Source organism: Chiloscyllium plagiosum, chromosome 15 (genome assembly GCF_004010195.1).
Source record: "Chiloscyllium plagiosum isolate BGI_BamShark_2017 chromosome 15, ASM401019v2, whole genome shotgun sequence".
Taxonomy (NCBI): Eukaryota; Metazoa; Chordata; class Chondrichthyes; order Orectolobiformes; family Hemiscylliidae; genus Chiloscyllium; species Chiloscyllium plagiosum.
The window spans coordinates 52001707-52028136 of NC_057724.1; positions in this window are offsets into that span (position 1 = coordinate 52001707).

Below are 26430 nucleotides of genomic sequence, written 5' to 3' on the forward strand. Positions count from 1 at the left end.
AGTACTGTGGTGGGTGCAATGGAGAGGACTTTGGGTGTAGGGGTAGAGAAGGACCCTATCTCTCTCCTTCTAGGCCTGCCCACTGTATTCCTTGCAGACACGCATAAGAAAAAAACTTTTCAATATTCTCAAGTTCTGTGCAAGAAAGAATATGGATGGATGTCCGCAACCACCCCCAGCCCGGGCCTGTTAGGTTGGCAGAAATTTGTTATGGAGCTTATTCTCTTGGGATTTCTCACAAATATGGTACACCACAAAAAAGAATTTTTATAAGACATGGCACCTTTTTGGAATACCTTGACACAGATTTATCTGCCACACTAAAAAGGGCTTTTATATAACTGTAACAATTGTGTTTTACGAGTCCAATATCTAGAGAGGAGGAACTGTGAATGTGAGAGTGTTTTGTTTGGCTGAGCTGAGTTATTACTGTTTATTAGTTTGTTGTTGGTTGTTATTTATTTATTCAGTTAAATAGCCAGTTTGGTTTTTTTTAAAATTCTATACTTCCCAATATATGTTTATACATTTGTACATGAGGGTGGGTTCGATTTTTTTTTAACTTGTGTTTTTTTTGTATTGTTTTGAATTGTATTGTTTTGTACTTGTAATATTAAAAAATCTATTTTTTCAATAAAAATATATTTAAAAAAAGGAAAGTAGACAAAAGATGGGGAATTACAGACTGGTTAGCTTAACTTCAATAGTGGGGAAGATGTTTGCATCTATTGTCAAGGAAGAAATAGCAAGACATCTAGATAGAAATTTTCCTACTGGGCAGATGCAGCATGGGTTCATTAAGAGCAAGTTAATCTTCACAAATCTTTTGGAATTCTATGAAAACATTATGAGCAAGGTGGACAACACCAACCTAGTAGATGTGGTGTACCTAGATTTCCAAAAAGCGTTTCTCAAGGTGCCGTATGGTGGCTCAGTGGTTAGCACTGCTGCCTCACAGCACTAGAGACCTGGGTTTGATTCCAACCTCGGGTGACTGTCTGTGTGGAATTTGCACATTCTCCCCGTGTCTGCGTAGGTTTCCTCTGGGCGCTCCAGTTTCCTCCCACAATCCAAAAATGTACAGATTAGGTGAATTGGCTGTGCTAAATTGCCCATAGTGTTCAGGGATGCGTAGTTTAGTTGCATTAGTTGGATAAATATAGGGTAGAGGGAATGGGTCTGGGTGGGTTACTTTTTGAGAACTGGTGTGGACTTGTTGGGCTGAAAGGCCTGTTTGCACACTGTAGGGATTCTATGACTGATAGTTTCTATGATTGATAAGCACAAGAGGCTGCTGCATAAGATAAAGATGCATGGCATTATGAATGAAGTATTAGCGTGGATAGAGGATTGGTTGACTAACAGGAAGCAAAAAGAGTAGGGATAAATGAGTGCTATTCTGGTTGGCAAACAGGAACTAGTGGTGTGCTTCAGGAGTCAGTGTTGTGACTGCAATTATTCACAACTTATGCAGATAATTTGGAATTGGGGACCACATGTAGTATGAAAGTTTGCAGATGAGTGGTAGACCAAAGAGGACAGGGGAACTTTGCAGAAGAATATAGATACATTGAGTGAGTGGGCAAAGGTCTGGCAGTTGGAATACAATGTTAATAAAATGTGAAGTCATCATTTTGGTAGGAGTAACAGTAAAAAGGATTATTACTTGAATGGTAAAAAGTTGCAGCATGCTGCTGTGCGGAAGGACCTTTTTGTTCTATTGTACCTGAAGACTAAACTTCTGTGATTAGTGCACAAGTAATTAGGAAGACAAATGGAATTTTGTCCTTCGTTGCTAAAGGGATTGAGTTTAAAGTAGGGAGGTTATCTTGCAGTTGTACAAGGTGCTGGTGAGGCCACTCCTGGAGTACTGCATACAGTTTTGGTCTCCTTACTTGAGAAAAGAAGTACTGGCACTGGAGGGAGTGCAGAGGAGGTTCATTAGGTTGAATTGAGAGGGTTGGCTTATGAGGAGAGACTGAGTAAACAGTGAATGTATTCATTGGAGTTTAGAAGAATGAGGGGGGAATCTTATAGAAACATAAAATTATGAAGGGAATAGATAAAATAGAAATAGAAAGGATGTTTCCACTGGCAGGTGAAACTAGGACAAGAGGGCATAGCCTCAAAGTCAGAGGGAACAGATTTAGGACTGAATTGAGAAGGAACTTCTTTACCCAGAGGGTTGGAAAACCGTGCCCAGTGAAGAAGTTGACGCTACGTCTTCAAACATTTTTAAAACTAAAGTAGATTTTTTTTGAACAATAAAGGAATCAAGGGATACGGTGAGAGGGCGGTTAAGTGGAGCTGAGTCCACGAAAAGATCAGGCATGATCTTATTGAATTGTGGTGCAGGCTCAAAGGGCCAGACGGCCTATTCCTGCTCATAGTTCTTACATTTATACAGGCTTCTCATTTTGAATTTACTGTTAAATAATGTTCATTGATGGTTAATATCTTTCCTTTCCTTCAACTCCTGCATAAACCTTATCATGAATTTTGTTGCTACAACTGGTTACTAAATGCAGTTTAAGTAGAAAATGAGGTTGCAAATGTACTTTGCTTTGTGCCGATAATGGTACAGGCAAGATATTAGTTGGAAGGATGGGTAGAAGAACACTTTATTTGTTCCTATAATCTGTTGATGAATCGTAAACAAACATTCAGTTTAATGAGGTTATTAGTAGTGAAAAAAATCTAGTCTATATTGAATTTTGTTTTCAAACAGAAAAATAAAAGAGAAAACTGGCACAGCATTGAAATACTGTTAATGTTTTTAAACTTGATAATAACTGTTCAGTTCCCTAATTTATTAACCACAATGTCAATATATCCAACTCTGATTGCAAAGAATACCACAGGGATGGTATTGACATATATTAGTTGATTCCGTTAACTATACTTCTGGTCAGATTTTTAATAGCAAATTCACAAACTAGAGAAAGTTTTGTAGAATTTTAATATTTTTGTGTGATCATACATAATTTAAAAGACAAAGGAAACATTCAAAAATCTCCTAAATAATAATTGGAAGAGTATTGCTCTCACTGTCTGTGGAATGTCAGGTTAATTTAAATGTTATAAAGAAATTTGCTGATTAAAGTCATTAGACCAGACTTGTAGTCAATAAACAGTAAAGGATCATTTAGTTTTTGGGTTGTATACACTCCGATTCATTTGTGCTATTTTGCAACGTCTATCTGGCAAAATTAAGTTGATTTATTTTTGATTTTCAAAGTTAATTGATATAGACTAATGAGGATCATTTCCCTATAAATCTTGTTTTACTTCATTTGAATATTTAATCAACAATCTAATGCTTTATGGGGTGGTGGGGGGAATACCTTCAACAAGCTAGAGTAACAGTTTAGTAACTTGTAAAATAAAAATATAGGGATATTCACTACCTTCATCTACAATATAGAATGTGGAATTACTTTATATATTTCTTTAAATTTCAGATTTGAAAAGGTAAATAGTTAGAATTCAAAACTATATTGGCTTTCCTGTCAAATATCCCAAGTATTTTCATACAAAGATTGTATCCTGGCAATAAAAGAAAAGAAAATATTAATATCAAGTATAAAATACTGAAAAATGCATTTATTGCTTCTAGCCCAAAAACTTGTGACTAGTAATGAAGTTACACTGCTTGTTTTGCATGTAAAAAAAAACACATCAATTATAAAAGTGGCAACCTAGTTTCAGAATCAGATCCTGATGCCAGACCAGAACATAGCAACGTGTAAATCATTCAGAGAGTATAGGACTATCTGAACAATAACAGCACCTTGTAAATGGCTGATATTTTCACATTAACGACCATTCTGCAGCTTACAATGTGTTAAAAGTCAGAAAAGTCAAACAAAGCAGCTTACAAGGTCCTTTAAAGAAGGATGATCCTTTTTTGAAATGAGGGCTGTCGTCAAGCCAGGACTAAAATGTTATAGGAACCTGGGTAGAGATATGCTGCATCATCTGTACCCTATTCCTGGAGGATCCAAAGAAGAAGGTTGTAAGTCTCACAATATTTACCAGGGTAAGGATGTTATGCTGTTTAAATGATTGACATTTGCATCTCTTGCATTACAGAAAAATGCCCAAAGATATGTGGGTACCCTTTAAACTGCTACATCAGGTGTAAACCAGTCATGTCTTATCTGTGGGGTCTGGAAAATACATACGAGGTTCAGAGAGTGCAATTATGTTCACACTTTACTAGGACTCTGTATTGCTTCAATTTGCTCCACATTCTATCAAATACATCCAGCTTAAAATACCAAACAAATGTCTGGAGTAAATATGTGCATGTTGTGTGCTCACAATCTCATATGATTGACTCATATCAGAGGGGTTGCATTTTCAATGCCACATGGAAGTGTGTCTGCAGGCAGAAAGGGGGACAACATTTGTGGAGGGAAATTCTTTCAGGCCAAGTCCAGAACACGATATGTAGGAATCAGTGACAGCAGGCAAGAGATGGTGGTGGCCTCCCAGCTGTACCATCAAAGCTGAAAGCTCCATTCAGTGTGGAAACTACTGCTCTAGATCCTGGTTGCCAGCACAGTGGGGCATGCGTGTATGCATGTATGAGTCTTTCCTGCTACCGTATAATAGCTCTTTGGCCCTCTCATTTAACAATTTTGAGCAGACTGCTGATCTCATTTTATGGTTTTGGAGAATCAAATGAGGACAACTGTGATGGAGGATGTTTTTTATATTATTGCGCATGAAAGTTTGCACGCTCTGCTCACTGCTAGTTCTGCTGAGCAGAAAAGTAGGAACTACTACTTGCTATTTGTGGAGAGGGCTTCTCAGGATCATGGAATGGATTATGAACATACCCTTGTACGCTGTTATCATGTAAGGTTGATTCATATGATGGAAGAGACACTTGGGCAGCATTTATTGAAAGAGGATTTATAACTTGCCTCATCCCTGGCCTTAAATGTCTGTGTAAGTTTACCCTTGACTTTAGAGCAATTCCTCTCTCTTTACTACAGGTACATAATACTTTATCCGAAATCCAAAGTTTTTTTCTCCATAACAAAGATTGTTTGGCATGCGAACAGGTGAACCAACTCCACACCCATTGGACCAATGTCACGCAGATGTGACATGGCTGTGTGGCCCAGCACTGACAGGAGTCAATTCTCTCTCAGTGCTTGTAGTACTCTCAGATTCACCTGCTGTTTGGTAATTTTGTTTTATTTCACTGTGAAACTGCCACTTATTCAGAAAAATTCCAAATTCCAAAAAAACAGCTGGTCCCAAGGGTTTCAGATAAAGGATTGTGTAGAGTCATAGAGATGTACAGCATGGAAACAGACCCTTCGGTCCAACCTGTCCACACCGACCAGACATCATTGCCTCAAATCAGATTCATCTTGCAATCTTACAATGTAACAAATCTCTTTACTCTCATATGACCATGCCAATAATTAGTAGATACATGATGATACCAGCACTAAATTAGTACATCCTGTTGTGGAGTATCTAGTGACACTCGATGCGAGTCGGCTGTGAAAAGTGAATCAAGCAGCACTTTATTGATCTCACAAGGGGAGAATGTTCTTCGATTGCTCCAAAAGACATTTTAAAGATTCAATGGATTTCTACATTTTTACCTTTCCTTGTAGCATTACTTCATGGTCCATAGTAACATCATAGATTATCAGCCCTCATTTATACATCCAGATCCATACTTATATGGCTGTATAAAAATAAACCCTTCTACTTCATCATTCTTCACCTCTTTGCAATAAAATATACCATGTACTCTGGTCTTTTCAAATGTCTATTTCCATCTTTTAGTCCTCAAATGATAATTATTCAAAAACTAACAATGCCCTGGATCATCTAATATTTTATTTGTCATTGACAGTGAATGCACCCCTCATTATGTCACCACTTTTGCCCCTAAAGCTATGTTTGATGACCTCATCCCAATTAGTGTATTACTAATAATTTGTTACTGTACATTCAGCAAAGTATGTAATCTGAATTTGGAGGTGCCGGTGTTGGACTGGGGTGTACAAAGTTAAAAATCACACAACACCAGGTTTAGTCCAACAGGTTTACTTGGAAGCACTAGCTTTTGGAGTGCTGCTCCTTCATCAGGTGGTGGTGCCACAACCACTTGATGAAGGAGCAGTGCTCTGAAAGCTAGTGCTTCCAAATAAACCTGTTGGACTACAACCTTACGTTGTGTGATATGTAATCTTATGCATTTACACAACTTCATGCATTAATCCCTTCAGTTCCCCACAAGTCAACATGTAGGACATAATAGGCTGTAAGGTACTGAGAACAATAGCCATAGATACCCTCTTCTAGTCCCAATTCTTCTGTGTTAACCTAACATCCCTCACTCCCCTCTCAACCTCCCAACAACACAATGTCAGCACTGTTATTATTCCACTGATGTTAATATGGACAAATCAGATTCCAGTCTGAAATTTGGCTTGATTGATCACAATTCTTTTTAATTTAACTTGATGACCTTTCATTGACATAGACACACAATACTGTTGATTTGGTTTTAACAATAAAATGGAAGTTTATTGCCCAATAGAAATGCAGATAAAATAGAATAAATCAGGTTATTTGCATATAATATACTTTGAAAGATTTAAAACCACACAGCAAAATAAAATCTCATCTATTCCAACACTGTCACTATACAGTACTCAAAATACCACAAAGTGACCTCCCTTTTATACCACACTTATAGGTTTGACTGTTTCTTTCAATTCCCAACTGTTGTCAATTTTCTTGAGAGCTTGATAGCCTTTTAATTGATTATTCACACAGCTAAGCTTAAAATGTTCTTAGTTTCAGATTACGACAGGATCTGGACCAGATGGGCCAATGGGCTAAGAAGTGGCAGATGGAGTTTAATTCAGAGAAATGCGAGGTGCTGCATTTTGGGAAAGCAAATCTTAGCAGGACTTATACACTTAATTGTAAGGTCCAAGGGAGTGTTGCTGAACAAAGAGACCTTGGAGTGCAGGTTCATAGCTCCTTGAAAGTGGAGTTGCAGATAGATAGGATAGTGAGGAAGGCAATTGGTATGCTTTCCTTTATTGGTCAGAGCATTGAGTACAGGAGTTAGGAGGTCATGTTGTGGCTGTACAGCACATTGGTTAGGCCACTGTTGGAATAGTGCATGCAATTATGGGCTCATTCCTATCAGAAAAATGTTGTGAAACTTGAAAGGGTTCAGAAAAGATTTATAAGGATGTTGCCAGGGTTGGAGGATTTGAGCTATAGGGAGAGGCTGAACAGGCTGGGGCTGTTTTCCCTGGAGCATCGGAGGCTTATGGGGTGACCTTGTAGAGGTTTACAAAATTATGAGGGGCATGGATAGGATAAATAGACAAAGTCTTTTCCCTGGGGTGGAGGAATACAGAACTAGAGGGCATAGGTTTAGGGTGAGAGGGGAAAGATATAAAAGAGACCTAACTTTTTCATGCAATGGGTGATACGTGTATGGAATGAGCTGCCAGTGGAAGTGTGGAGGCTGGTACAATTGCAACATTTAAAAGGCATTTGGATGGGTATATGAATAGGAAGGGTTTAGAGGGATATGGGCCGGGTGCTGGCATGTGGGACTAGATTGGGTTGGGAAATCTGGTCGGCATGGACGGGTTGGACTGAAGGGTCTGTTTCCATGCTGTGCATCTCTATGACTATGACTCTATAACCTCTTAAGAGTTTTAATCAAAAACCTCTAGATTGGAATTTTCAAACGAAAGTCCTTATATTGAAGTAACCTATTTTCTAACTGTTCTGAATGGACATCTTTCTCCAGGAGAAGCTGTTCTTATAACTGACCCCAGTCAAATCTGTCACAACCTGACACAAAAAGGTTTGCAATTGATGGGAATTTCCCCAAACAAAAACATCAATTTGTGACTTACCAAAACTAAAAGATAACTCTGTGACCTATTCTACATTGGAGAAACCAAATACAGACCACTTTGCAGAACACCTCCTATTTGTGCGCAGGCATGACGCTGACCTACCCATAGCCAGTAATTTTAACACTGTGTTCTGCCCGCATGCCCACTTGTCTGTCCTTAGCATGCTGCAGTGTTCCAGTGAATCACAGCACAACCTGGAGGAACAATGTTTTATCTTCAGACTGGGCACTTTACAGTCTTGTGCACTTAATGTTGAGTTCAACATCTTCAAATTGTGAGCCAGCTCTCATTCATTCCCTTTACTTTAGCTTTACCTGTTACATTCTCCTTCACCATGTCGTCTCCCCCCTCCCCCCACTCCAATGGGACTGTCTTCTCTCTAGACTCGAAAACTTACCTCGCTCTCTCCATGAATGCTGCCAGACCCACTGTGATCTTCAGCATTTGTTGTTTTCAGTAATGCCTTTTAATGTTTGCTCTCTCTAATCCTAAACTATCACAATATGAAAAAACTCACATTATCACTCCTGAGTGTCAAGTACCACCAGCTTTCTGGCACATACTAGTTTAAAACCATGACTCCAGAGTAATTGAAAATTCTTAACCCCCTTCATATGCACAGACCAAAACCTGAATGAAACTTGTTCAAAGACTAAACTCTACAAAAAATATTTTATGTATACACAGTCGGTTCTGCTACAACACGTGTTTCTTCAACGTGAAGTGGCTTTAACATGATTGAACACTAGTATTTATAGAATGAGAATTTTCCTTATGTGGTTTGGCTATAAAGCAACTCTGGCCCCATTAGTTTAAATGGCACAGCTATTGCACGATTTTCTTATAATGTGAGATCAATTGAGAACGGAACTGTCGCATTATATCAGATTCGACCGTATATAAAATATACAAATCGCAGTTCACTTTTGAAATTCTTATAATAAATTCTAAAGTGAGTAGGCCCTAACCTACTCTCTCCCTGCAATGTTCTTTCCTGATGGCCTCACTTACATTTCTTTCATCTGAACGGCAGATTGTGAAGGAACAAAAATGGCACTAGTTGGGTGATATGTGCTTCTTGTCAGTTGTGGGAGTTTAAAGAGAGTTTAAGGGTTACTGCGGAATATATCTGCAACAAATGCTGTTGGTTGCGAATCTTATCAGATCGAATGGATTGGTTGGAGAGACAGAAGCGATGAGGAATTTGCAACAGCAACAGTATGTGATGGATAGCAGTTATAGGAAGGGGGGGAGGTCTCAGATACAGTCACATAGATGAATTAACTCCCGGAAGGGTAAGAGAGGTAGGCGCCTAGTGCAGGAGTCTTCTGTGGCTATACTCATTTCAAACAAGTATGCTGTTTTGGAAAATGTAGGGGTGATTGATTCTCAGGGGAACGTAGCATGAACAGCTAAGTTTCTGGTGTTGAGACTAGCACTAATGCAATGAGGGGTACGTCAGGTTCCAATAGATCAATTGTGTTAGGGGATTCTCTAGTCCGAGGTACAGACAGACATTTCTGTGGCCAGCAGCGAAAAATCAGAACGGTGTATTGCATCCCTGGTGCCAGGATCAAGGATGTCACAGAGAGGGTGCAGAATGTTCTCAAGGAGGAGAGGGTCCAGCAAGAGGTCAGTGTCCACATTGGTACCAACGACATAGGAAGGGAAAAGGTTGAGATTCTGAAGGGAGATTACAGAGAGTTAGGCAGAAATTTAAAAGGAGGTCCTCGAGAGTAGTACTATCTGGATTACTCCCCGTGCTACGAGCTAGTGAGGGTAGGAATAGGACAATAAGCAGATGAATGCATGGCTGAGGACCTGGTGTATGGGTGAATGATTCACATTTTTGGATCATTGGAATCTCTTTTGGGGTAGACGTGATCTGTACAAGAAGGACAGATTGCACCTAAATTGGAAGGGGAGCAATATACTGGCAGGAGGATTTGCTAGAGCTGCCCAGGAGGATTTAAACTAGTAAGGTGGAGGGGGGGGGGGGAACCAAGGGAGATAGTGAGGAAAGAGATCAATCTGAGAATGGTACAGTTGAGAAACAGTCAGGGCAAGCAGGGTCAAGGTCGGACTAATAAATTAAACTGCATTTATTTCAATGCAAGGGCCTAACAGGGAAGGCAGATGAACTCAGGTCATGGTTAGGAACATGGGACTGGGATATCATAGCAATTACAGAAACATGGCTCAGGGATGGGCAGGACTGGCAGCTTAATGTTCCAGGATACAAATGCTACAGGAAGGATAGAAACGGAGGCATGCGAGGAGGGGGAGTGGTGTTTTGATAAGGGATAGCATTACAGCTGTACTGAGGGAGGATATTCCCGGAAATACATCCAGGGAAGTTATTTGGGTGGAACTGAGAAATAAGAAAGGGATGATAACCTTATTGGGATTGTATTATAGACCCCCTAATAGTCAGAGGGAAATTGAGAAACAAACTTGTAAGGAGATCTCAGCTATCTGTAAGAATAATAGGGTGGTTATGGTAGAAGATTTTAACCTATTCTTGGGAAATAAGGCAGGGCAGGTGACTGAGGTGTCAGTGGGGGAGCACTTTGGGGCCAGCGACCATAATTCTATTAGATTTAAAATAGTGATGGAAAAGGATAGACCAGGTCTAAAAGTTGAAGTTCTAAATTGGAGAAAGGCCAATTTTGACAGTATTAGGCAAGAACTTTTAAAAGCTGATTGGGGCAGATGTTTGCAGGGAAAGGGATGGCTGGAAAATGGGAAGCCTTCAGAAATGAGATAACGAGAATCCAGAGAAAGTATATTCCTGTTAGGGTGAAAGGGAAGGCTAGTACGTGTAGGGAATGCTGGATGACTAAAGAAATTGAGGATTTGGTTATGAAAAAGAAGGAAGCATATGTAAGGTATTGACAGGATAGAATCCTTAGATGAGTATAAAGACAGTAGGAGTATACTTAAGAGGGAAATCAGGAAGGCAAAAAGAATGAAGGAGAATCCAAAGAATTTTTACAAATACATTAAGGACAAAAGAGTAACTAGGGAGAGAATAGGGCCCCTCAAAGATCTGCAAGGCGGCCTTTGTGTGGAGCCACAGAAAATGGGGGAGATACTAAATGAGTGTTTTGCATCAGTATTTACTGTGGAAAAGGAAATGGAAGATATAGACTGTAGGGAAATAGATGGTGAAACCTTGCAAAAAGTCCAGATTACAGAGGAGGACGTGCTGGATGTCTTGAAACGGGTAAAAGTGGATAAAGCCCCAGGACCTGATCAGGTGTACCCTAGAACTCTGTGGGATGCTAGAGAAGTGATTTCTGGGCCTCTTGCTGAGATATTTGTATCATCAATAGTCACAGGTGAGGTGCCCAAAGACTGGAGGTTGGCTAACATGGTGCCACTGTTTAAGAAGGATGGTAAGGACAAGCCAGGGAACTATAGACCGGTGAGTCTGACGTCGGTGGTAGGCAAGTTGTTGGAGGGAATCCTGAGGGACAGGATGTACATGTATTTGGAAAGACAAGGACTGATTAGGGATAGTCAACATGGCTTTGTGCGTGGGAAATCATGTCTCACAAACTTGATTGAGTTTTTTGAGAAGTAATAGGCTAGGGCTGTTTTCCCTGGAGCATCAGAGGCTGAGGGGTGACATTGAGAGGTTTATAAAATCATGAGGGGCATGAATAGAATAAATAGACAAAGTCTTTTCCCTGGGGTGGGGGAGTCCAGAACCAGAGAGCATAGGTTTAAGGTAAAAGGAACCTAAGGGGCAACCTTTTCATGCAGAGGGTGGTATGTGTATGGAATGAGCTGCCACAGGAAGTGGTGGAGGCTAGTACAATTACAGCATTTAAAAGGCATCTAAATGGGTATATGAATAGGAAGGGTTTAGAGGGATATGGGCCAAGTGCTGGCAAATGGGACGAGATTAGGTTAGGATATCTGATCGGCATAGACGAGTTGAACTGAAGGATCTGTTTCCATGCTGTACATCTCTATGACTCTATGACTGTATGATTGATGAGGGCAGAGCGGTAGATGTGATCTATATGGACTTCAGAAAGACGTTCGACAAGGTTCCCCATGGAAGTCTGGTTAGCAAGGTTACATCTCATGGAATACAGGGAAAACTAGCCATTTGGATACAGAACTGGTTCAAAGGTAGAAGACAGAGGGCGGTTGTGGAGGGTTGTTTTTCAGACTGGAGGCTTGTGACCAGTGGAGTGCCACAAGGATCGGTGCTGGATAGTCTGCTTTTTGTCATTTACATAACTGATTTGGATGCGAGCATAGGAGGTATAGTTAGTAAGTTTGCAGATGACACCAAAATTGGAGGTGTAGTGGACAGCAAAGACTGTTACCTCAGGTTATGACAGGATCTTGACCAGATGGGCCAATGGGCTGAGAAGTGGCAGATAGAGTTTAATTCAGATAAATGCGAGGTGCTGCATTTTGGGAAAGCAAATCTTAACAGGACTTATATACTTAATTGTAAGGTCCGAGGGAGTGTTGCTGAACAAAGAGACCTTGGAGTGCAGGTTCATAGCTCCTTGAAAGTGGAGTCGCAGGTAGATAGGATAGTGAAGAAGGCGTTTGGTATGCTTTCCTTTATTGGTCAGAGTATTGAGTACAGGAGTTGGGAGGTCATGTTGCAGCTGTACAGGACATTGGTTAGGTCACTGTTGGAATATTGTGTGCAATTCTGGTTTCCTTCCTATCGGAAAGATGTTGTGAAACTTGAAAGGGTTCAGAAAAGATTTACAAGGATGTTGCCAGGCTTGGAGGATTTGAGCTACAGGGAGAGGCTGAACAGGCTGGAGCCGTTTTCCCTGGAGCGTCAGAGGCTGAGGGGTGACCTTATAGAGGTTTACAAAATTATGAGGGGCATGGACTGGATAAATAGACAAAGTCTTTTCCCTGGGGTAGAGGAGTCCAGAACTCGAGGGCATAGGTTTAGGGTGAGAGGGGAAAGATACATAAGAGACCTAATGGGCACCATTTTCACACAGAGGATGGTACGCGTATGGAATGAGCTGCCAGAGGAAGTGGTGGAGGCTAGTACAATTGCAACATTTAAAAGGCATTTGGATGGGTATATGAATAGGAAGGGTTTGGAGGGATATGGGCCGGGTGCTGGCAGGTGGGACTAGGTTGAGTTGGGATATCTGGTCGGCATGGGCGGGTTGGACCGATGGGTCTGTTTCCATGCTGTACATCTCTATGACTCTATGTACTGATTCTTTTGCTAGATGTATCCTTGGGACAAACATTGAAAAAGATGTTAATTTACTCTTTTTTTAAAAAAAAACCTTGGAATTAATGTGGCTTTCATCCCATTACAGATTATGCCTGACATTTTAGCTTTGTGTCTGTTGTCATCTCCCATGCTACACTGTAATGATGTTCTGAACAATAAGTTTAGAAATCAAGCATGTGCTAGTGCCATGAGTGTTAGGAGTATGTATGAAGGTAAAATGAATGTAGAGAAGTTGACTTTTTGTCCTTGCAGTTCCACTAGACGATAACCAGACGAATGACTGGATTAATATAACAGCTGCCAGACCCTGATATAGCATGCTTTCTGGCTAATGGCTTTCAAATGTATGATTCATGCTGAGCTCCATTTTGTCCTGTATGTTGGGAATGTGAGCAGTGACTGATTCCAGGTCAATTCTTTACTGAAGATCTTTTGCAATTTCCACTGAATCTGCATCAAGTTCCATTAATTTCTGCAAGGAAGAGAAACCTTCTGTGAAGTTGTCAACAAGGAAAGGCAGATCCATCCTCAGACATATTTCAAAGTCTGTGTGCATGTGCGTGTGAGATAATAATTCTCAAATCATACAGGTCTATAGCACAGAAAAAGACTGGTCAAAAACAACCAGCCAACTATTCGATTTCCATTTTCCAGCACTAGACCCATAGCCTTGTATGCATTTGCATTGCACATGCACTCGAAGCATTTCTTAAATGTTATGAGGATTCCTGCTGATACCACCCTCCAGTCAGTGAATTCCAGATTCCCAACACCATGTGTGAACATTTTCATATTCCCCTGTAAACCTTTTACACCTTAATTTTAAATCTATTCTCCCAGGTCATTGATCCCTCCACCAAGGGGAAGATAAGATCTGACTGTAAAAATTAGGAGCATTATTTTGTTGTTTATCTTGTTTTTGCCCAATCATTATTTTATAGATTTCCATCATGATCCCCCTCAGCCTCCATCGCTCCAAGGAGAACAAGTCACACCTATTTAATCTCTCTTCATAACTGAAACTCTCTAACCCAGACAACATCCTCGTAAATCTCCTCTGCATCCTCTCCAACGCAGTCACATCCTTCCTATGATGTGGATTTCAGAACTGCATATTCCCTTTGTGGCTCGGCTAATATTTTATACAGTTCTAGCATGACCTCCATGCTCTTAAACCCTATGCCTCAGCTAATAAAAGGCAACTATCCCAGATGCCTTCTTTACCACTTTAACTACCTGTTCCACCACCTTAATGGACTAGTGGGCATGCACACCAAGGTTGCTCTGATATCTGCTGCTTCCCAGGGTCCTACCATTTAACATGCATTCTGTTGCCTTGTTTGTCATGCTCAAGTGCATCACCTCACAGTCATCTGGATTGAATGCCATTTGTCACTGATCAGCCCATCTGACTAACCTATCTTCCTCACTATTTACAACCTCACCAATTGTTGTATCATCCATGAATTACTGATCAACCCTCTGATATATATGGAACTGCACTGGAGACAGATTTCCAGTCACAAAAACATTCCTTGACCATCACTCTTTGCTTCCTGCCACTTAGCTAATTCTGAATCCAATTACCCAAATTTTCTTAGATCCCATGGGCTCTTAACCACACTCAATCCTGCCTGGAGACTCCATCAAAAGCCTTGCTTAAGTCCAAGTAAATTTTAATTTTTTAAAATAATTTAATATTTTTTCTTCAGGTGAATGATTTTACCATATAGAGCTCATTTTCTATCAACATTTCTATCATTCTGGAGTTCTGCAATGCTTAATTTAACCAAGAAATGTTATTGTCAGCCTGGAACCCACTTTAAGTATTTGCGGTGCTTCCCCAGCTAATAACAGTATGCTTTATTCCTAAAACCATGGCGCCAAATAAGATAGGTCACCTGCATCTGATTCACATCAATGCTACGTTTAAACAACATTGCATTATTGGCCCATATAGTTTCAGTGCAACATGTAACGAGATTATCAAATTTGCTCAGGCAATCTGTAAAATCTTCTGAGCACTTTATAAACACACAGTCTTTAAAATACTTCAAACAAGCAGATGCTCCTGCCTGTGCACTTAAAGCATTAAAAATTTAGCAGCCAGAAGCGGAGACTGACACACACATACAAAGTGATCTGTCTAATAGACTATATTTCACAGTTGAAAAGTGTGGTGCTGGATGGTATGTTTCACAGGATGGCACAGTAACTAATGAATTGGCAGGTATATTCAAACTTAATAGCTGTTGATCTTAAATCTGTGGAATACTGCAGCTTAAGATTGGTGTGCATTATACTCCAATTAAATTGTAAATATCAACTTCCAACCATTGGGCACTCTTATTAAAATAAAGCTGTATGCCAACCATCTTCACTTGAATAGCCCAATTCAATTAATGCATGCCTTGTCTGCTTCCTGTGAAGGAACCTTTATAATCAGATTCAGATTAAACAGAGGGTAGGGGCTTTATTGATTTCTATGTTGACTGCACAATACAGTTGTGGATGCAATCTTGTGTGTCAGTTGTCATCTCCATTTTGCGCTTTTAGAATTATTTTTATTGTTATTTTTAAAAGACTTTGACCCTTAGTACAGTATAGTATACTATGTTAGAAATTCACTTTCAAACAGATGAATAAATGTTACAGCTGGAAATTTCATTTTCCCAGAAACTATTTGAAGCTTTTTGTTTCTTCAGAAAGTACAATAATTATTTATAGATGATGGCAGCTGTGGCTAACCTTTAAAAGAGGTCATGGTCAGTGCAATGATTGGACCCAGGCTAGCCAGGTGACTCTCATTGAGTAGAAGTTCCCTGATTGGGGCTGTTAAACTGGGTCAAAAAGTGTGGTGCAGGAAAAGCACAGCATAAGAGGAGCAGAAGAGTCGATGTTTTGAGCATAAGCTCTTCATCAGGAATTCCTAATGAAGAGCTTATGCTCGAAAGGTTGACTCTCCTGGTCCCCAAATGTTGAATTGGGCGAATCAGGGAGTCCTGGCTGACAGATATAAACAGGAGTCTCAGGGATTCTTCTCACTCTTGGTACTGGCTCTGAGCTAGCTGGCCATGTACTGTGTACGTGTAAATAAAGGGTGTCTTGGTAACAGGATATCAGCCTCCGTGGAGTTATTTCAGTCAGGTAAAGCTCTTGCAATCATGGATGAACAACTGGTTAGATACTTCGAAGAAACAGCTATGCTACAAAGATGAGTTAGGTTTTCCAGTTTACCTTGCTTAATTAAGATGCTTGCTGAAATGTGAAAATTAATTAGTGTGGAAGTAGAATAGAAGTTAATTTAATGAACAAAATTATGGTTCAGTAGTCTAACAAGAAATACAAACAAATCAATGTAATAGCCATTATGGACAGCCCTTTAATGGACCTTACAAACTGATAATAGAACAGATACAAATTATGGAACTTTTGCAAAGCAGCTTAGAACACAGGAGTTTTTCTTCTTGGGAGGATGAAGATGATAAGGGGAACAACATCATGTGAGATAAGGAAAAAGACTATGCAAAGCAAAGGAAGGCTCAAAATTTAATGGTAGATGCCACTTGTCATGGTCATATATTTTGTGGTAAAACTAGTGCTCAATCCATCTTAAACCCTAACTAAACTCAATTTATCCACCACATTAATTGCAGGCAATCTTTGATTAGATAACTGATAATAACAAAACATTATGTTTAATTGAAATATCAAGACATTGGTAAGATTAAAAACACAAATATTATATGCATTATACAATGGCGGCTCAGTGGCTCATTGCTTAGCACTGCTGCCTCACAGCACCAGGGTCCCAGGTTCAATCCCAGCCTTGGGCTACTGTCTGTGTGGAGTTTGCACATTCTCCACGTGTCTGTGCGGGTTTCCTCCGGGTGCTCTGGTTTCCTCCCACAGTCCATAGATGTGCAAATTAGATGAGCTGGCCATGCTAAATTGTCCATAGTATTAGATACATTAGTCAGAGGGAGATGGATCTGGGTGTGTTGCTCTTTGGAGAGTCGATGTGGACTAGCTGGGCCAAAAGGCCTGTTTCCACACTGTAGGGAATCTGATCTAAAAAAGAGAAAATCATGGCTTGGAGGTTCCATTAATTTTTCAGTTCCAGGTGATCTATAAAATATATCCCCTTTGAAGCAGACTCCACCATCGAAACCAACCAGACTGCTATATTTCTGCAAGTTTTCTCTAATTGTGACTACGTATGGGCTTTTGAGGTTTTTTTTCCTTTAAGAAGCAAGGACACTCATCTTTTAAAAACTTTTACATTTTTAAATTTACTAAGATACTGACTGCTATACACATATACAACCTGTAAATGGTCTGTCTAATTTTAAAAAATAATTTTCAATTTAAAATTGAGTTATTCACAGGTTTTGGACTGGCACGGTTTGATTGCTTAATTTTCTTGTGATAGTCCCATTTCCAACCGTACTGATAAAACTGCACCAAGTTATTGCTCTTAAATACTTCAAGAAATTTGTTAAATGCAAACTTATCATCTTCTGAACTATTACCTGATTATGCAGCATAATGAGAGATTTTCGTTTGGAATTATGCAAATATGATTGGGTGGAAAAAGTACACTGACCCAGATTTTCCCCTGGCCAGACAGTTGCTATCTTAGCACAGATAAAACTTGCTAATTGGGACCTTGTGAAATCTTTTTAGCAGATTCCAAAAGAATTATTCTGGACATGGACATTTCTGCTGGGCAATCCTCAGTGACTGGAGCCTTTAAGAAGTCTTCAGCTAACTCAAAAGAATTAGAATGGTTCCAGTGGCATGAAATCAAATAGCTACTCAGAAAAAGATGGATTATTAAATACATAGTCAACTATCTAAGTAACTAATGAACTGACCCTAGTCTTAAATCATACACTTCCAACATGATCTTGTCTAGCCCCTTTCATCCCTGCAACTCTGCCCTGACATCCCTGTCCCACTCTGGATTAGTCACCTTCTTTACCTGTTCTAAACCAGACCACAATTCACCTTCCTGAGACCAGATCTCACTTTACTTCTCATGCTAAATCCTCTTTCCACTGTTCTGACCCAAAGCCCTTTCATCCCCAGAAGGCAATCGCCCTTCATTCCTGGGGACCCAACCCCTGTTCAGCCATACAGAATATGCCCTGGTCCTCGCTTCTACCCATTACAGGGCACCTACCTACCCCTGTGTCGCTGAGCCCAATTCCTCCAACCCACTCCTACCTACCATAGACGTTGCATTATTTATCTGCCTTCTATGTCATCTTGCACACTACTCTGCTGCCAACGTACCCAACTGGAATCCTACTTACCTGACACCCCAGCACCTTGACCTGCCAGCTCTTTACTTAACCAGCACCCTACCTACTACTTTCCTGGCACCCTAACCTCACACTCACTTTATTAACTTTCTATTTGACAACAGCTGTCAAACTGACTGTCTAGGATTATGGATCTTTCAATTTAAGAATTCATTAGCTGATTACTGTGAAAAGGTTCACATTCCCTTAGCATTTCTACGCTACAAGAGAAACCTCAGATTGGAAGTATGGCTCTCCATTTTGGAAGGTGACCTGATTGGAATCTCCTGTCTGATTTCAGACCTCTCTCCTTTCCTTTCCTTAAAAGAAGCAAAGGAGTGACAATCCCTGTGAGATTCCCACTCCTCAAAAAAAATCTAGTCCCTTATTTGCACCAGAGTGCTAATTGCACCCAAAGGAATAAATCTTAGATTGTATGTTTTGGTAGAGTGTGATGCTTTCTGAATGGTGAGAGCTGTGGAAAATCTGTGAAGCTACGTTACAGTAACATAAACATAAGTTGTTGTTTATGTAGAGATTTTAACACCGAGAAACATTCCAAAGGTGTAAAAAATGATAACTAGATCCAAAGTGGAAGACCTTAGGAGGGTTTAAAATAATTGTGTTCTTATGGATCCTTTGGTGCTGACTTTTAAAGTCTGCCTGATTTTGCATGTGAGAACAGGTTTTGACAATACCTGTTAGGTGGGGTGGAACATCTTCCAGTTGCTTTCATGTTTCCAAGATTCTAGCCTTTGCATCATTAAAATGCAGATAGATAAATGCCTGAATTAATCAGTGAACTCTTCCGTATTTTCTAATATGTTAATACTGTTGGTTTACAATATGTTGAATCAGGCAAATCTAATCTCTTTCCTCTACTCATACTTACATCAAAATAAAAATAATGTTTCCTCTCATTGAGATCTAAGCTACACTCAGCACACTTAAAAGTATCTGATCATAGCAAAGCTAGTGCAGAAATCTCATTGAACGACCTCTTACAATGAGCGTTATTTAGCAGCCTTGTATTCATGACCTGGTTTTCAGGTGAGTGTAAGGAGGGGATTATGGATAAGTGGAGGTTCATGATCTGCAACCTGTTCCTGCCATTTCCAGTGGGAAAGAAACAGTTGGAGAAACTCAGTAGGTCTGCCATCTATGCTACTAGACATGCTGAGTCTCACCAGCTATTTCTGTTTGTGCTCAGATTTCCAGTATTTGCAGGCTGATTTTGATTTTGATTTCTAGTGGAGATGGATAGCACACAAACTTCATTCTCCCACCTCATAAATATACCTTAGGACCAGGCACGAACCTCATTACACACTGCCTCTATGCTCAAAATGGAACCGTTCAGCATTGTACTTTAAGTACATGGTGCAGCCAAACTGCTCTTTTCAAAGGCTTTCTTAAAGAGAAACTTCACTGAATTATATTCACAGTCAGAGTCATACAGCATGGAAACAGACCCATTGGTCCAACTCGTTCATGGCGATCAAGTTTCCCAAACTAAAGTTGTCCCACTTCTCTGCATTTGGCCCATATCCCTCTAAGTCTTTCCGATTCATGTACCTATCCAATGTCTTTTAAATGTTGCAACTGTACCTTAATCTACCATTTCCTCCAGCAGTTCATTCCACATACAAACCACCCCAAATGTGAAAATGTTGTCCCTCAGGTCCCTTTTACCTCTTTCTCCTCTCAGCTTAAAATTATGTCCCCTAATTTTGAACTCCCTTATCCTTGGGAAAAGACCTTTGCTATTTACCTTATCTATGCTCCTTATGCATTTATATACCTCTATAAACCTCACTTGGAGAAAAACTGCAGAAAGCTGCAAGACAAAAGGGACTTGGGGGTACTTGTGCATGAAACACAGACAGCTAGCACATAGGTGCAGTAGGTAATCAGGAAGGTGAATGGAAAGTTGACCCTTATTTCAAGGGGGTTGGAGTATATATGGAGAAGTCTTACTGCAACTACGCAAGGTGGTGGCAGGACTGCATTTGGTGTTTTGGTCCACTTATCTGAGGAAAGATATTATTTCATTGTTCAGAGAAGGTTCATTAGGATGTCCTTGATATGAAGGGATTGTCTTATGAGCAAAACCAAACAATTTGGGACTGTGATGATTAGACTTTAGAAGAATCACAGTGATCTCAATGAAACATTTTGATTCTTAAGGGCTTGACATCTTTAAATGCAGAGAGATGATTTCCCCTCATAGAAGAGTCAAAGATCAGAGACTATGGTCTCAGAATGAAGGTTTGCCGATTTAAGACTGAAATGAGGAGGAATTTCTTCTCCCAGAGCGCTGTTAGTCTTTGGAATTCATTGTCCCAGAGTTGTGGGAGTACAGTCCTTGTTCATATACAAGTTCATATAGACTCTTGAACAGTAGGGGAATCAAGTAGGCGGCACGGTGGCACAGTGGTTAGCACTGCTGCCTCACAGCGCCAGAGACCCGGGTTCAATTCCCGCCTCAGGCGACTGACTGTGTGGAGTTTGCACGTTCTCCCAGTGTCTGCGTGGGTTTCCTCCGGGTGCTCCGGTTTCCTCCCACCATCCAAAGATGTGCAGGGTCAGGTGAATTGGCCATACTAAATTGTTAGGTAAGGGGTAAATGTAGGGGTATGGGTGGGTTTCGCTTCGGCGGGTCAGTGTGGACTTGTTGGGCTGAAGGGCCTGTTTCCACACTGTAATCTAATCTAACCATAATTGAATGGCAGAGCAGGCATGAGGGGTTGAATGCCCAACTCCTGTTCCTATTTCTTATGGGCTTACCAATAGTTCTACGTAGAAATCTGCAGTGGATTTTCAATGTTGATTAAGTCTAGGATCTCAGTTGTGTTATGATTCAAGGAAAAGAGTTCACAGCTTACAAGACAGAATGGAGAAAAACAGTTAAATTAAATAGACATAGTGGGCAGGGAAGGAAGGTTTTAAAAACTGAAGTGATGGTGCTGGAGAATGAGATTTTGTTCTGCCGTGTGCTTTATATGTAGAACTTGGCTTGTTTCATTTTTTTTTATTTTATGGTATAAACTTCTGTTTTATTGTTAAAACCAAATTTTCAGTCTTGTATGCAATGTTTCAGGGAAAGATCACCACATTAAGTAATATTAAATATGATCAATCAAGCCAGTTTTCATTTCTGTTCCTCCAGCTTCTACCACATCTGTCCTGATGCTGACACGCCCCACTGGGCTGCCTCCACATGTCCATCTATTTCCTGCACTTTAACCCTCACCCTTCCCCTTCTTCCCAGAACAATAGGGTTGCTCTTGTCCTCACTTCCCACCCAACATTTCCACATTTAAAGGATCATCCTCTGCTGTTTCCACTACCTCCAGCAGGATGCCACCAATCAAACATATCTTCTCTGCCCCTTTATTTTTCACAGGAGCATTTCTTCTATGCTTGTCCATTCCTCCAGCTCTCTATTTCTCACCGACTCCCACCCTTTCCATGCAATTGCTGAAGGTATAACACTTGCTCATTTACCTTCTCAGTCCTCACTGTCCAAGACTTCAAATACACCTACCAAATGAAGCAGTGTTTTACTTTTATTTCTTTCAGCATTGACTACTGTATTCACTGCTCGCAAAGTGGTCCCCTTTGGTGAGCCCGAAAGCAGTCTGGGTGTTGCTCTGTCTATAAGAATGATCCTGACCTCCTAGTTGCTTGCCATTTCAATAAATTATCTTACTCTCGTGCTAATATTTCTGGCCTGGGCTTGCTGCGATGTTCCAATAAAGCACAATGCAAGTTCAAGGAACACCTTCTTTTCTGTTTGGGCACTTCACAGCCAATATTGAATTCCATAACTTTATAAGCTGACTGCATGATGTCTGATCTCCATTCCTCTTCCAAACTGTCCCCTCTCCCCACTCTCTTCAATTCTTGTCTTGTACATGTCTTGTTTTATCTTAGTAGAGAGGACCCATTCTCTCCCTCTCACACCTTTCATCACAATTAACAACCACTTTACCTTTATCATCTGCCCACTTGCTGCTCCCCCATTTGTGTCAAAAGTATATTTTAACAAATCGTAATACCTTTCAGTCCTGAAGAGTCATATCAGACTCAAAACATTAACACTGTCTCTCTCTTCACACCTGCTGAGTTTCTCCTGCATTGTGTGTTTGTTTAAGTCAGATTTCAATCTGAGATCTCTCTTGTCCAGTGGTAACTCCAGTTGGGATCATATCTACTAGCAAGGCTGCTCTGTTCTCAAGATTGCTCAGCATAGTATCTCTGAGCTGCTCACTCCGGCTACTCTGCTGATTTTCTTGTTAAATGCTCCTAATACAGCACAATGAATCTGCATCCCACTGAAGCTGGGGCTTAGGTTGTCAGGGATATCTCTAGATAGAATAGAATTCCTACAGCATGAAAACAGGCCATTCAGCCCAATGAGTCTATACCGACCCTCAGAACTGCATCCCGCCTAGACCCATCCCTCCTACCCTATCCCTGTAATCCTGCATTTCCCATGACTAATGCACCTAATTTACACATCCCTGGATACGACATGGTCTAGCCACCTAACCTGCACACCTTTGGACTATGGGAGGAAACCAGAACATCCAGAGGAAACCCACGGACACACAGGGAGAACGTATAATATCCACACAGACATTCACCCCGAGGGTAGAATCAAATATACTTTACTACTTGTGCCTAACTTCCTATATCAGTTAGGAAGATCTCCCTGCTTTCTGCTTGCTTCTTTGTAACTTTGTCACCTAGATACCCTGAACTCCCTCCTGTGCAGCTTTTGCATAATTGAGTGCCCTAAATTTTAATTTCTTCACCTGTCCCTGATACTGTCATACCTATTTTCCCACTTTCTGTTTCTATTATTTGCTTTACATATTCCAAAGACCAACAACAACTAGTTACATCCCCACTCAGCAGACAACCGAACTCTGCAATCTTCACATCTGCTGGGTTTTCTCTTAGCTTTCCTCATGGTAATTTACACATTCACCTACTGAGTGCTTGGAACTATCATCATAATTTATCATGCTGAGTGAGAAATCAGAGGGAACCCATTTGGTTAAAGTCCCATTTATATCAAGGAACTCCTTCCAATATGGCATAATTGCCTACGTTCCAAAAGCATGCTGTTTATTCATATAGTGGTCCTGGAGATAGGAGCATTTGTTTGATTAAAACCTTAGCAAGTGCTCAGAGTTTGCAGTAATGAGGTTCTGGTTCTGGTCACAAAGCTAAACAAATGTAGGGAAAGCAATAGAGAAATGGCATCATTGACCTACATGAAAGTTATGTTCAATTTACATTTGCCATCAGCTTTAATTTGCTCTTCGACCTCCAAGTGGCACGAAACAAAACAATACTGAGTTGATGTCCGTGCCTCAGCGGGTATGAATTATTTGCAGAGCTGCATCTAAAGGCAGTATGACCTTTATACACAGGACTTCAGAGGCATGTTTTACTTGTCATCTGTCTGTTTGCTCCCTGTTCAGATTTCGTCAGTTCGTACTTTTTGATAGTGCAATGTTATACTAGCAACATATTTATTATGAAAATCTCTGATCACCTTCGCTAATATTTTATACATATGTTTATAATCTTTGTAGTTAAAAATACACCATTGAAAATATCGTATACTTTCAAATGATAAGTTCAGCAAGTCATGACAGGCATTTTTAAAAAATGCACAAAAATCATTAAGAAATACATTTGTATAAAATGTACTGACACAGTAGAATTTCAGTTTTCCAAATTTATTGTAAATCATCCAGCAAATACGACAAGAACTGACTCAGCACTTGCATAAAAAGCAAACTGGGATTTCAACTCTGTGTCAACATGGGCACTCAGTTTGTACCAATGTCTGTTCTTTTATCATCAACTACTGATTGCCTGAGAGCAACATAATCACTTTGAAACACAGCCATGTTTATGTGATCTTATTTGTGTGAGATTTGCAAGGTCCTTTCTTGCAGTTAAGCCTATTTACTACAGTGACTTGAGAGACTGGTTGAGACATAAACAAATTTATAGGCAGAAGCTCTAGGTTTACAAAAGTCTTTCATATTAAAATTTCTACTGTGTCAGTAAATTTTATAGAAATGTTTTTCTTAATGATCTTTGTGCATTATAAGAAAAAAGGCCTGTCATGACTTGCTTGACTTATAAAAATCCGTTTGTTGCTTGACATGAAACTATAGTTTTATATATACACATAAAACAGAAAACTCAGCTTGTTAATAGTCAAAGCACATAAAAGCACTTGAGATTAAAAAAATCAGAAGTGCTTAATATATATTTCTTTGGCTTGGCTGTCAAGTGTTAGTATGTGTGATAACATTATCAGTTTGTAGAATATGCATTAGGAAAGGCATGGAAAACATTAGCAAATTGCTGTGAGGTGGACATGCTATGGGTGCATTTACCCTGCCAGCTTTATATTATAAAATTTCTAAACCTATAAAATTTCTAATACTAGTAACTAATAAGTGTTTAATTACACAGTGACAAATTTACACCAGTAGCTTCCATTGTAAATGTAGCCTTAGAAATTTATTTTAAAAGCAGTTAAGAACAGAACTAAAATACTTTCAAATGAAAAAATGAATTACATCACTATGCCCTGGTTCAATTATTCCTCGCCCTCTAACCCTTTTCCATCTGAAGTTGATATTTAGTCTTGATCCTGTGTGCATCTCCATTGGAGTTGGACTCATAACACGTCAAAAATCTGATGGTTACTTCATTTACAATAAAATATCACTGTTATAAATTCTGATTTTCCTCATTATAATCAAAATCATGTGGATATCACACTGTCCCTCCTGCAGACATGCTCCAGCACCACATCAGTGAGATGATGTAATAACAGTGTGACATATGGCATGATCACTTCCAATTGTAAAATGTGAAAATATGAAACTATACATGTGTACTATTGTAAAACTCAGGACAGAATGTATAACCCCAAATTATTACTGAAGCCAAAGCTGATTCTTAGTCAATCTCTTTCTGTTATTGTGTTCTGTTGCCCCACTTCTTCACAAATTCTTTGTTTTTCTCATTTATTTCAAGCTATTTTTTATTGTGGAATGTTTAAAATGGGAGAAAGTGAGGACTGCAGATGCTGGAGATCAGAGTCAAAAAGTGTGGTGCTGGAAAACTACAGCCGGTCAGGCAGCATCCGAGGAGCGGGAGAGTCGACATTTCGAGTGCAAGTGAACTAATGTCTCCATTGTATTTTAATTTTGTATCTTATGTTATTACTCATTGAAATAAAATATACCATCTTGGATACTGTTGGGAGGACGGGGAGAGTGGAGTGGTGGGGGTGAGGTGGGGTGGTGGTGGGCAGCAGTAGCCAGGTTGGTGGCACTACGACCTGCTCTGGGGCACAGCACAAGAGGATAAGGCAAACAGGACCTTAGTGATAGGAGACTTGATAGGGGGACAGACAATGGGAATCCAGGAATATGTGCTGCCTCCCATTTCCCAGGTTCAGATGTCTTGGAGCAGCTGCAGAACGTTCTCAAGGGGGAAAGTGAGCAGCCTGAAGACATTGTGCACGTTTGCATAAATGACATAGATAGAAATAGGGATGAGGTCCTGTAGGTTGATTATAGAGAGCTAGGAAAAAGGTTAAAAATCAGGACTTCGATGGGGATAATCTCCAGATTACTTCCAGTGCCATGTGCTATTGGGGGGGGTAAGAGCAAGAGGATATGGCAAATGAATGCATGATTAAATAATTGATGTGGGAGCAGGGATTCAGATCCTTAGTTCATTGGGATCTTTTCTGGGGCAGAGGTGACCTGTTTAGCAGAGACAGGTTGCACCTGAACTGGAGGGGGACCAATAACCTAGTGAGCAGATTTGCTAGTGCTACAAAAGAAAGTTTAAATCAGATTGACAGGGGAGTGGGATCTTCAAGACCAGGGAGGCAAATACGAGGCTTGAA